General features: G+C 48.6%; 1 protein-coding gene across 5 annotated transcripts in view; it reads right to left on the reverse strand.

Moving 5' to 3' along the window:
- shroom2a (shroom family member 2a) overlaps window positions 1-13,969 on the reverse strand; it is a 305,723-nt gene that overhangs the window by 129,942 nt on the left and 161,812 nt on the right. Inside the window, exon 1 of one of the 5 annotated variants that reach the window (XM_048602591.1) lies at window positions 4,734-4,869. The exons of the other annotated variants lie outside the window; for them this stretch is intronic. The gene's annotated coding sequence lies outside the window, so the exon portion shown is untranslated. Of the gene's footprint in view, window positions 1-4,733; window positions 4,870-13,969 lie in introns of those variants that run through there. 5 annotated transcript variants of the gene reach the window in all.

Below are 13,969 nucleotides of genomic sequence, written 5' to 3' on the forward strand. Positions count from 1 at the left end.
CTATTATGCTGCTTGGCCTGCTGTGTTCATTCAGCCCTGCACCTTGTAGCAGAATCTAGTAGCTGTCTTTAATCCTACACCAGCCTTCACTCACTTGTCCTTTCTTGACATTCCTGTGTGTGGCCATCTCAAAGAGGACAAGACGATTTGTCTGCGCCAACACTCCATGAACTGTCAGTTCAGAGGCATGTGAGTGTGTCAGAGAGAGAGAGAGACCCCCTTCCCCTTTAATTCCTCACTTAGTCAGGTTTGCACGTTCTGAGGAAGGGTCACTGGAGCCAAAACGTTAACTATGTTTTTTCCTTCACAGATGCTGCCAGACCTGCCGAGCTTTTCCAGCAACTTCTGGTTTTGTTGCATTTACTAAAGGTGCTTTATAGCCAATCAGCTCCTTTATGAAGTCTAGTCACTGTTGCCATGAAGTAAGGGATGTAGACAATTTCATGCACAGCAAGCTCCCACAAACAACAACAAATAATAACCAGTAAATCTGTGTTTGTGATGATCGAGCGATGCGTACTGATCAGGAGGCCAAGAGAAATTCCCCAGAATATTTGTATCTTCATCAGAGGAGGGAAGACTAGGCCTCATTTGACATCTCAACTGACAAAGAGAGCACCTCCAACTGTGCAGTGCTGCATCAGTACTCGACTGGAGTGATAGCCCAGAGAGGGTGCTCCGCTCTCCGCGGTAGGAGGGACCCCTCAACACTTGGACTCTGAAGCAAGACTGAGACACAGCCGAGGCCTATGAGGTCAGGATTCCCCTGCGATAAGGCAGGTGATCATTTTCACCATGTCACCTACATACCCGGGGTAAGGTCCATAATAAACATAGCGCCTCCGCCCTGACCCTGACATGACGGTACCTATTCTGGCTCTTCAACAGTACTCTGCATTGCTCTGATATTTCAATCTCTCCTCTGGCCTCTGAAACAGTCATACCCCAGGAGGTGCAGTTTGAGCAGTGGATGGTAAATTTAATGGCTAATTGTTTGTGCTTCTGTCTTCTGTTAACCTTCCAATCTTAAGATTAGGAGCTCAGTGAGTGGATATCACTGACTGGAAGTCTGTAATGCTTTGCACCCTCCCATTACTCTAACCACAGTGTGCATTAGGCCAAAGCTGTCAGTAATCAATCAAAAAGGCAGAACATAGTTTGTGGTTGATGATGTGGGCGTCTACACTCTCACTGAGAAACAACCCTCTCCTGCATCTGCATCCCCAATTAAACAATTCCCCTCGTTGATAGATCACAGAAAAACTTGCTTCGTCTTCCCTCTAGTGTTTGCTTCCCAGCAGAAAAAGGATTTCCTTCTCAAATGTAGGCGGGGGCAGCTAGTTACTAGAGCGTGATGCAGCAACAGTATCATTCACCAGGAGCTCACACAGCTAAGGTCTGCACTCACACAGACGAGCTCATTCAAAACTACTTTGTCCACCTCCTCATTATACCTCCTCATCATCATCTCTGAAGAAGGGTCCAGACCCGAAACGTCAGCTTTCCTGCCCCTCTGACGCTGCCTGGCCTGCTGTGTTCATCCAGCTCTACACCGTGTTATCTCAGACTCCAGCATCTGCGGTTCCAACTATCTCCTCATTATGCTGTTTATCTCAGTGCTCACTGACCAACATTGACTCCTGGTCCAACTACACTCTCACACTTCTGTTAAAAGCCTTGCCACCTCCCGACTTCCCTCAATCGCCATGACTTTATCCCGTGCAACAAACCTACAAAGGTCACTGCACTTTTCCACCTCTGACCTTTTGTGCCTCAGCATTCCCCTTTGCTAACCTATTGGGGACTGTGCATTCAGCTGCCGAGCCCCCAAACTCTGGGATACGCTCCCTAAACCTCTTCGTCTCTCTCTCTCCTCCCTAACTAAAAACTTTTCACTGCCTTCATGGGGCTCAAAGCCTGACCTCGTCTTATGCTGATTTATCACGGTGCTGCATAAATGCAGCTTGTTGTTGTCGCCGCCCTGTTTTATAACGTGAATAGCAAACCCCTCACAATGCGCTAATCTTTTTCGTTTACGACAGTACGGACTGAGAGCACAGACTGCCAAGCTTACCCCTCCCTCAGCCTTCAAACGAACAGCCAGAAGCTGAACCTTGAAAAGGTGTCGCATCTTTATGACCCAGGTTACTTTTACTATTTACCGTTTGTGAAGCTACACCCACATCTGTTTTTGGTCCTTAATGATTCCAGCTCCACGAGTCAAGTGGCTACCTGGAGGGTCCTTTGTACCCTCTGCAATATTTTTCTTGCTCTCCCTCTCACCCTGGTCCCTTTCACTCAGAACTTTTTCCCTTCAGTTCTCTGGGACTGTTTTAGAGTTATCAGCTCCTGTAATCCAGGTCCCTCCCTGTTAAAGCTCCCACCATCGGTCCCTGTGCACTCTCCAAACTCAGCTCAGCAGACCCCACCCAGCAAGCTCCTAGCTTGAAGGAATAAATTCAAATCTCTTTGGCGGTGGTACCGCTGCATGTGCCAGCATTTACCGTGCATCCCGGGAGGCGGTGAAGATGACAGCATTATTTGGGAAGAGCGCGGTAGCAGCTTCAATACGATAAGCGTTGTTGGGGGCTGGGGGCTTAAGAGTTAACGGTCAACAATGTTGACCAGGAGTCACGTACCAGTCACCGCCAATACAGAGATAGCAGGAACTGCAGATGCTGGAGAATCTGAAATAACAAGGTGTGGAGCTGGATGAACACAGCAGGCCAAGCAGCATCAGAGGAGCAGGAAGGCTGACGTTTCGGACCTAGACCCTTTTTTCTGAAGAAGGGTCTAGGCCCGAAACATCAGCCTTCCTGCTGGGCCTGCTGTGTTCATCCAGCTCGACGCCTTGTTACCGCCAATACAGATGCCTGCTTTCCATCCCTAAAAGGAGAATGTACCAGTTGGAAACGAAAAGCACAAATTACTGGAGAAACTCAGCAGGTCTGCCAGCTTCTGTGAAGAGAGAAAGCAGAGTTAATATTTCAAGCCCTCCTTCAGAACCCTTCTGAGTTGATAGGGCCTCCTCCAGCCATTGGGTGCAGGCTGGGGTTTGGGTGGGAGAGGGGGGGATTTATGAGACACAGAGCGGAGATCACAGCGCAGCAAGTTCAACAGGGCATGGCAGTGGAGCAGAGGCTGTAGACACTGTCCAATTATCACCAGAGTGGACTCTTCTCCACAGTGGATGCTTTGAACACCGCACAGGACAGCATTTCATACACTAACGTCACACAGATTGACAGATACTGTGGTGATGCTCCTCACATACAACAGCCACTTTTACCACATTATAGAACAATAGGAGGTCGATTAGCTGAGTTAGTTGGATGACTGCTCTGCGATGCAGAGAGATGCTAACAGCTCTGGTTCAATTCCCACAACGGCTGAGATGACCATGAAGGACCTGCCTTCTCGCCTTCTCAACTTCTCCCCATCCCCTTCCCCTTCACCTTCACCCTCAGGTTAAAGCAGCACCAGTGGTTTCTCTCAACCGAGACAGCAGGCTATGACAACTTTTGTACTACACAGGGCAACTTAAAGGGATTGCCCTCCCTGCTCCTACATTTAAAAAGCTCTTGGCCGAAAAAAAACGAGATTTATATCACTACACATGCACCGTGAGAACTGCATTTACATAGCGCCTTTTGGAGGAGAATAATATGACAAAAAGTTAACACTGAACTGGCAGCAATACCAGGTCAGGCGGCTAAAAAGAGGGTCTGTTTTAACAAGCATCTTAAGAAGGGAGAAAATGAGGTAGAGAGAGAGCAGTGTACCTTCTCTTGTAGCAATTTGTTCAATTACATGGGCCCTTGACAAATTTATCCCATGGCCAGACCGCATGGTATCTTAAAGGGGTTGACCCAAGCAAAGTCAGCACAGGAACGTCTGATGGAGAGGTTGAAGGGTTTGGGGGAAGGAATTCCAGAGATTCTGACTCTAGTGGAGCTAAAGGCACAACCACCAGTTTTGGAGTGGGGAGGATTACATTCAAGGCAAAACAGTGTTACTCCGAGAGAGATGGTGCTCCTTTAAAAGGACCATATGAAGGACAAGTGTGGATGAAAAGCCCACAATGAATATTTTTTATTGTTTTTTAAGTAGTTAGCACAGCAACCTGCCTCACATCCACTTACAGTACATAGTTATAGGGGACTTGCAGCCCCAGCTTTGGGGGTAGGTCATATGGGGATACAGGGGCAGAAATAAAAAATATAGAAATTCCCTCAGAAGTTGGCAATCCACAGGTTACTTCTCTTATTAGCTGACTGTCTCATGATCGACTACAACGCCGGCATCATTACAGAAAATTCACATTCATCTGGCATGTCATTACCACTCAATCCCCTGCAATTTGCATTTCAAAGGCTTTTTGTCCTCTCTCACACGTTCTAGTTTTAACTGGAACTCTGTCTTAAAAGGAAGGTCTCCCCCTCTCAACTCTAACTCCAAACTTCAGCACTACTACCGCCACCTGCCCCCACCTCACCAACCCTTTTCCTGTGGACCGTGAAGAAGTGAATGTGAGACTTAACAGTGTGACAGAACGCAATGTGCCAACTCCAGGGGAAGGGCACAACCCAGAGTAAACACGCTGCAGCATCACTTAAATAACTCCGAGAACTCCCTCAGCACAAATAGCCGTGAGTTTAAAATAGCAACGAGTGCTTGCAGACTTCAAACACTGCCTCAAACAAATTCTCTCACTTCACCTGCAGAGAACTTACCTCTTGGGAGAATCCTGCCCCGTCAGCTGCAGGATGACTCTTTCCCTCTGTATTGTAAGAGGACCCCTCCAGCTTTCAGAGCAAGCAAGCTGCCTTTTACAGTAATGAGTTATCTGCAAGTGACAATCCGTCAGATGTTCCACCCACACCCCCCTCTCTCTACATTACCTCCAGCCCCCTTCCCTCCCTTTCCTGCCCCGCCCATGATTGGCTCAGCAAGCCCATTACATCATTGGCAGTGACCTCACCCAATTGAAGGGTTGAACCAAGCCCAAGGCTTCAGTCTGCCTTTGCCATCACAACTTCCCACAAACTCTTCTAAAACACAGCTCGCACGTTAAAACCAAAAAACGTCTCAAGCTGACACATCAATCTGCGGTTTATGCTTGCACAATTATTTTGCTTCCAACCCTTCCCAACCATCACACTTGATGACACCATCAGAAATCATACTGACCATCAGCAGCTATTATTTACACGCACTGGATGAGAGACTTTTGAAATGATGAGGGATTTTGATGCTGAGAAATGGTTTCTACTTATTGGCAGGAGGGTGGATAACCAGAGCGCACAGAATTAAGGCAATGGCTACAAGAAGCAGGGGGGTGGGCAGACGAGCAGAAAGATGCAGCAAGTTACCACGAGCTGGATATACTGTCTGACAGGAGGAGACGCAATCATAGCTGAGAAAAGGGAATTGGATAAGTAATTGTAAAGATGAAAGTTGCAGGGTTGTGGGGAAAGATCATGTGAGTGCAGCTAACTGGATGACTCTTTGAAATAGTCAGGATGGAGGCTGAACTGCCTCCTGGACTCTCAAGACTTGATGAATATTTAGCTTGGCTTTAACTGCCACTGATACTTCCAGTCTAAATCTTACCAGATGATATTATGAAGGTTTCTAAGTTGTATGGATCCTGATAGTATTTAAAAGAAACAGAGTTCAAAAGTGAGGAATTTATAGTTAACTTGCATAAAACATAGGCTCAGCCTCAAACAGAGCAGAGCTTCCAACTCTAGGCACCGTATTTTCAGGACGATGTAAAGACGTTAGAGGGAGTACAGAAAAATATTCACAAGAATGCTTCAAGGGACAAGGAGCTTCAGGTCCACAGATGGATGGGTTGGAGAGGTTGAGGCTATTCTCCCTGGATAAGAGATAATTCTGAGCAGATTTGACGAGGGGCCTAGGCAGTGGGAATAGGGAGAAACTATTCCTATTGGCACAAAGATTGAGGCCCAGAGGCAACAGACCTGAGATGCATGTCACTTAGGGGAAAAGCTTTATTCCACAGCTAGTTGCTATTGCCTGGAATGCACTGAGACTGTGGAGGAGACAGCGTCAAATCAAAGCCTACTAAGTGGAAAATAATCTTCAGAGAAAAAACTTGCAGGGCCGACAAGGAAAAAGCAGGGGCTGTGGGACTAAGAGAGCAGCTCTATCTGAGCACAGCATGGTCACAATGGGCCGAATACCTTCAATTTGTGTTGGTTCTACAATGCAAAGTAGGCTGAATAGAGGCAGTAAAATAAGACAATCATTTCACTGGTGTCTATACTTATTTACTGTGACGGCTTTACTACTTCCCAATTTATCTTGGATTCTGTTAACTGGCACACAAGGAAAGGGAATTCAGACCTCTTTGACAGTCTGCAGAGCGTGGCCTTTTCGGATTTCTTTTCCCCCAGCTCATAAGGCTACATAAAAAGCAGGAGTGTCCACCGCCCCTTGACATTCAATGGTATTACCATGACTGCATCCCCCACTGTCAACATCCTGGGGGTTATCATTGATCATAAACTCAACTGGACTCACCATATAAACACAGTGGCTACAAAAGCAGGTCAGAGGCTAGGAATACTGTGGCAAATAACTCACCTCCTGACTCCTCAAACACTGACCACCATCTACAAGGCACAAGTCAGGAGTGTGATGGAATACTCCCCACTTGCCTGGATGAGTGCAGCCCCAACGACACTCAAAAAGCTTGACACTATCCAGGACAAAGCAACCTGCTTGACTGGCACTACATCCACAAGTATCCACTCCCTCCACCACTGTTGATCAGTAGCAGCAGTGTGTACTATCTACAAGATGCACCGCAGAAATTCACCAAAGATCCTCAGACGGCACCTTCCAAACCCATGATCACTTTCATCTAGAAGGAGAAGGGCAGCAGATTTATGGGAACACCACCACCTTCAAGTTCCCCTCCAAGCCACTCACCATCCTGACCTGGAAATATATCGCTGTTCCTTCACAGTCGCTGGGTCAAAATCCTAGAATTCCCTCCCCAAGGGAGGGTCTGCCTACAGCACATGGACTGCAGCGGTTCAAGAAGGCAGCTCACCACCATCTTCTCAAGGGTAGCAAGGGACGGGCAAAAAATGCTGGGCCCAGCCAGCAATGCCCCCATCCTATGGGTGCATAAAAATCAGCCAGCATCTGGGGAGAGAGAAAGGTCTCTGGTCAGATCTGCTGTTACCAACTTGAAACATTAAACTTGCTTCTCTCCCAACAGATGCCTTCTGGTCTATTGTGCATTTTCTGCTTTTGTTTTGGATGTCTAGCATCTGCAATGTTTTGCATTTGTGAAAAAAAAGCGCAGAATGATACTGGGACTACCAAATGAAATACATTGTCACTGCAGTCGGTGCAGGGTTTGGTTCAACTGTCCCGTGGGTTCTGGAAATCCAGGATTGACATTCAATCGTGTTCCCTTTTAGTTCGACATACACGAGGATGTGGCTTCTTGAAGTGCGTGGCTCTTTTAAATTCTGTCCCATGCACAGGCAGTAACAGAAAGGGGTGACCTTCAGAGCAGGCTGCCCGAGTGCTTCCAGGTCGCTCCGCAGCTTTTTACAGGGAGCATTGCATTGAACCAATCAAATGATCTCCAGTCCCAGTCACGTCAAAATGACAAATAGGAGGAGGAGACCATTCTGCCCTTCGAACCTGGAGGAGGTCATGCTTGATCTTCTTTATCAACATGACTCCCATGCACTAAAAATATCAAGAGATATGGGGATAATGTGTAGAAATCCACTGATTGTAGTGGCAGGAACCTGGCACAGCTCTGCCTTGGGTGCCCCATGATTGTCCTGGTTTCCACGGGCAAAGGCACAAGGGCTTGGCACTTCTACTGTGGATGGGCAATTGGTGCCAATTTCTGACCCGAGGTGCGCTTTATCCAGAGGCATCATATGCACTCCCTATCCCTGGCATGTAACCAAACCCACTGGAAATTCCCAGCAGCTCTGAGCCAGCGAGTCTTCTGAGTGCTGCTCTATGTCTTTGGGAAAAAGGGAGGAAACCAACCGCTTTTAGTTTCGGCGTGCACCTTGATGGGGACCTGGTCCGTTTGCAGTCACACGTTTTCCTCTGACTGGGAATCAGAGGCTGAGCTTGTAATGGGTTTACATGCTGGGAAACGATGGCACCATTGTGGGGGAGGAGGGTACAGTTGGCTTGCTGGTGCATCCCCTGTAGCACCGACTGGCGTTGTCCTCCTGTAGCCTCATACACTCAGGGCTGGGAAGCCTGTAATCGATAGCTGGGGGAGCAGTTCGTGTGTGAAGCTGGTACAGGACACTGTAGAGGACAACTCAGCACCAACCTCTGGACAACCACACACTGTCCTGGAACTGTGATTCATGACTTCCTTCTCCCATGATGAACGAGCAAGTACATTGCCAGCACTCATACATAAATCATGGTCCAGTTGCTGTTCCGCGCTCTCTCTCTTCCCCTCCCCTTCTGTAAGCATGAATTCCTCACTACAAGGCCTTGCAAGGACCTACTGCCTCCCCCTTGAACATCAGGCCGCAGTGGAAACCATAACAGATTCACTGTTTTCTCTTTGAGAGCTTCAAACAAGTATCACGTATAGATTCTTCGCGTCACAACACGGATTCTGCTGAAAGGTTTCACAATTGTGAATCTGACACTCGAGATATGGCAGCCATCATGCAAGGACAGCGAGCTATGGATTAAGAGGTCATGGTGTGTTTTAGTAACGATGGGAAGCTGCCCCGCACCAGCAAGAAATGCAGGGACGTGCAGGGCAAACGCTGGCCTCTTGATAATCTCAGGATTCTACTAAAACAAGGCTCGATTTCCATTGTCTAACTTCTACTCTATGGGCTGGCTTAGCCTGCTCAGATAGCAGGCTTTTGTTATTACAGCTGCAACTCAGCAGAGCTGTTTACACTGTTAGAAAGGAACAATTATACCACACCAGTGAGAAAAAGGCTGCTGTTGGTTCTTCCCCTCCCTTGGCATTGGCTGTTAACAGGCCTCACTGTTGTACACCAACTCTAGAAGGCTTCAGCTTTCCCAGTGTGAATCAACATAAAACACTGGCACAGGACAAATGCCTCTGTCATTTTGGGTGAGGACATCGTATCACCCCATTAACCTCCGGATTCAACATTCTCTGCCACTTCCGCCACCTGCAATCTGACCCCACTACGAAGGATATATTTCCCTCCCCACCCTTATCTGCCTTCCGGAGGGACTGCTCTCTCCGTGACTCCCTCATCCGCTCCCTCCAGCCCCACCACCCCCAGCACCTTTCCCTGCAACCGCAGGAAGTGCTACACCTACCCCTACACCTCCCCCCGTCACCCCCATCCCAAGCCCCAAGAAAACCTTCCACATTAAACAGATGTTCACCTGCACATCTGCTCATGTGGTATACTGTATCCGCTGTTCCCGATGTGGCCTCCTCTACATTGAGGAGACCAAGTGGAGGCTTGGAGACCACTTTGTGGAACACCTACATTCGGTTTGCAACAAACAACTGCACCTCCCAGTCACGAACCACTTCAACTCCCCCTCCCATTCCCTGGACAACATGTCCAACCTGGGCCTCCTCCAGTGTCACAATGATGCCACCTGGAAACTGGAGGAACAGCACCTCATATTCCGCCTTGGAACCCTACAACTCAATGGTCTCAATGTGGACTTTACCAGCTTCAAAATCTCCTCACCCCCGGCCTCATCCCAAGACCAGCCAGCTCGTCCCCACCTCATTGACCTGTCTGTCTTCCCTCCCACCTACCCGCCCCTCCCTCCTCACTGACCAACCCCCATCCCAACTCCCTACCTACACTCACCTGTACTGGCTTCATCCCCGCCTCCTTGACCTGGCCGTCTTCTCTCCACCTATCTGCTCCTCTATCCACCTTCTATCACCGCCTCCCCCTCTCTCTCTATTTATTTCAGAGCCCCCTTCCCCTCCCCCATTTCTGAAGAAGGGTCCAGACCTGAAATGTCAGCCTTCCTGCTCCTCTGATGCTGCTTGGCCTGCTGTGTTCATCCAGCTCCACACCTTGTTATCTCAGATTCTCCAGCATCGGCAGTTCCTACTATCCCTGAATCAGTTTTGCTCTTTGTCTCTTACGCATATCTCTCCTTTCCCTTGGCCCACCCCCTCTGTATTCGCCATTCCATGCCAATATCCGTCTCAGCTCCAAGTTCTGGAATTCATTCCTCAAACTCCTTCGTCTCACATTTCCCGTTTTGAAAGCTTCTTCAAACTCCTCTCTGCGGCCGAGAATGCAGTTGCATTCCAACATTTCTGTCTCTGGCTCAGTGTCGAATTTTGTTTAGTTGGATACATTTCTGTGCTACAATCCAAGTGTTTTGTCGGTCGCTGTCTGACTACAAGTAGCTGTTCCAATCAAACCAAGCAAATCTAAATAGTACTTTAGCCAAGTGGCTATCTTCAGCCACCGTACCGTTTTACTTAGCCACAGTAAAAGTACCGAAGGCTAGGCACATAGTCCTTTTAGTGGTACCACATGAGACAAAGCTCATCATATATCGAAGAACCAACAGGTTTGCATTGCTGCAGCACTTTCAACTTCCTCAACCTTGAAATTTCTTTTCAAGGACAGTCACACACTGTAATGTCACAGCAACATGAGAACGGCCAGATAACCCGTTTACCCGATGGTGGTTGAGAAATAAATATCAGTCAGGAGAACTTCCCTACTATTCTTTAAATTAGTGGCTCGGGATCTTGTCCATCTCAAACACTGGCAGCTCAAGCAGTGTCAGGAAGTGTTCGTCTAGATTTGGTCTCCAGAGTGGGGTCTGAATCCACAACCGTCTGACCCAAAGGTAGGAGGGCTGCGCGCTGGTGTTCGTTGATGGGGTCTTATTTTTGGGTTAACTATCCCAGAACTGTTACAGCATGGCAGGAGGCCATGTGGCCCACTGGGTATATACTGGCCCTCCAAATGAGCAGCTGAATTGGTGCCCTTGCCTTCTCTCCATAACCCTGCACGTTCTTCCTTTCCAACTCATTGTCTATTTCCTTTTTGAATGCCTCGTTTGAATTTGCCTCCACCACATTCTCCAGGCCTCCAGGCCAGGCTCTAGCCACTTGCTGCACAACAAAGATTTTCCTCAAGTAGCTTTTGCCTTTTTGACTAATTACTATAAATCCTCTCCATGATCAGGAACCATTTCTCCCTGTTTTCTCTGTGCAGAGCTCTCGTGATTTGGATATTTCAATCAGAATTCCTCCCAGGCTTCAAGGAGAATAGTCCTAACTTCCCCAATCTTTCTTTAAGACAGAAGTCTCTGATCCCTGGAACGATTCTCGCAAATTGCTTCTGCTCCCTCTTCAACGTGTTCACATGCTTCCAACAATGAGGCACCCAATGCTCCAGCGGAGGTCAAACATTTAGCTTATATCAGCTCAACATCAACTCTATTCTTTTGTTCCCTTGTGTGATTATCAATGAAGCTTAGGACTGTGCAAGCTCTCCCTCAACTAGTCCTGCTACCTTGACTGACTTTTCCACATATAGCGAGGTGGATAATCTGGAGGTTAACCAGTCTCGCTGGACTGACTGAGGCCTAACTGTTTCCTCATCCTTTCAGGCCTGTCGATCATTGATGTCGGGGGTAGAAGGGTTCACGCAGCAAAACAAAAAAGTGAACAACAACAAACCAGCCACCCATTTTCCACCCTGCTCAACTCTCCTGATCCCCGACAACTGAATAAACCTGCTCCGCAAAGGCATAAGGACGAGCAACCAAAATCACAGGGTCAACAGAGTATGGAGCTGGAGGAACACAGCAGGCCAGGCAGCATCAGAGGAGCGGGAGAGTCAATGTTTCTGAAGAAGGGTCCCGACCCGAAACATCGACTCTCCTGCTATTCTGATGCTGCCTGGCCTGCCGTGTTTCTCCAGCCCCACACTGAGTCGGCCCTGACTCCAGCATCGGCAGTTCTAGCTGTCTCCGAATGACTCAAAATTGTGGGCTGTTGGCCCAGAGCCAAAGACAAGGCCTCCCTGGGCAGAGCTGGCCCTCAGCTGTCATGGGATCCTCCAGGAGCTCTACCCGGTCAGACACTTAAGTTATACTGAATCCTTCAAGGGGCAGCATTTTGCCAATTTGCAAACACACTCTCTCAATGTTGGAGAAGCATTTCCACGCCAATGCGAAATTTTGCGTTGCCGTGGAGGCAGGGCACAGCACACTTCCCAAGCTCCCAGGTGGTTCACAGAAGGTACAGGGCTTGAACACATTTATTCCTTCCACAACTGCATCTCACACGAACCTAGCTTCTGGCCAAGTGCCATTGAGCCACCCTACAAGCTCGGCTGATTCACTTAAATTGGTTGTTACTGCAACGATTGGCTGAATTCTTACATAAGGATGGAAACGGGCAGTGCCTGGATATCACCGTGTTCTGAAGCGGAGGGGGCTGGGAGGACAAGGAAGGGAAACAGAGGGATCTGTACTCACAGGAAGTGTGACTCAGAGACTGCACATGGGCAGCCGAGAAACCACCCAGTTATGGTGCCCCATACATCACAATGATATCACTTCCCGCCCACCCAGATCTGCAAAATCTCCAAACAGGAGGCAAGAAGAGATTTTAAACAACCCAGAATTCACTGGGCCATTCCTTCCCGACTGCCTTAGTGACTGAAACAAAGTCGAGACGATGACTCAGGCTCTGGTTAACGTTATACAGTGTTTTGCCCTTGTACAAGGAAAGCCTCCATCCTCAGCAAGAGAGGGGTTCACCTCTCACTTAGAGGAATCCAGTGAATTGGAGTTCAGTACAAAGGTGAAGGGCTGATCCAGAGGTTCACAATTCTCAGGGAAAAGAACCAGCTCCTGTTACCTAAACCTCATGTCCATGTCCTCCGGTCCGCTGAGTCGATAGAGCTGGTGTATGCAAAGGCAACGTCGTCCCTTCCCCATCTTACAAAACCTCACCAACTGTGTCTGCGGTTGTTTAGAATAAGGCAGTGTCTTTGTGGCCTTCCCAGTGCTTTTCCACGTGAGCTGTCCGCACTGGAGACAGCAGTTTAATGGAGGCCGAACGAAGAACTTGTGCGAGGCCAACACGGCAGTGACAGTTCACGGGGAACGTGGCCGGGTGCTTCAGTTTTTGGCTTCTCGGATTGACCAGGAGCCAACAGAAGTGCCGACCTTGGTCTCTCGCTCCAGCTAACTTTGCCGAGTGGATGTGCATTTTAACATTTCACCGTCCCACGTACAACCCCTGGCAGGTCTCGTGGGGAGGTATCGCTCACCAATCACATCAAGATCTGCCCGTAACCGACGACGACCAACCCCACACCCCTCCAACTCACCACCGCCATCATCAAGGCCAACACACCCTGAGGCACTTTGTGGATCATTGACCCACCCAGCGCCTTCACCTGAACAAAATACCTCAAATGGTCCTTGCACATGTCCCTACAGGTCATCATTTGATCGCCAAGTGGATCGAAATCGGCTGTGACAAAGTCTCGCGCCCGAATGCACAGTTGGCAATCCTAAAGAAAACATGGTTTTCTGTTGGAACTGTAGAAGCAGCAACGGGCGATAAGCAGAAGGGGAACTCTACTGGTGCACCCAATGCTGGATCACAGAAGGTACAGGGCTTGAACACATTTATTCCTTCCACGACTACATCTCACACAAACCTAGCTTCTGGCCAAGTGTCATTGAGCCACCTTACAAGCTCAGTTGATTCACTTAAATTGGTTGTTAGTGCAATGATTGGCTGAATTCTTACATAAGGATGGAAACGGGCAGTGCCTGGATATCACTGTGTGCTGAAGCGGAGGGAGCTGGGAGGACAGTGGAGACCAGAGACAGGAGCAGGAAATCTCTCAATAAAATCACATGCTCGGCGCAGGGGAAGTCCCTGTGACGTTTTAAAATGCTTCGGCAATCGAAGCACCAATGGGGGCAG

This window comes from Rhincodon typus, chromosome 11 (assembly GCF_021869965.1).
Source record: "Rhincodon typus isolate 14 chromosome 11, sRhiTyp1.1, whole genome shotgun sequence".
NCBI classification, from domain to species: domain Eukaryota; kingdom Metazoa; phylum Chordata; class Chondrichthyes; order Orectolobiformes; family Rhincodontidae; genus Rhincodon; species Rhincodon typus.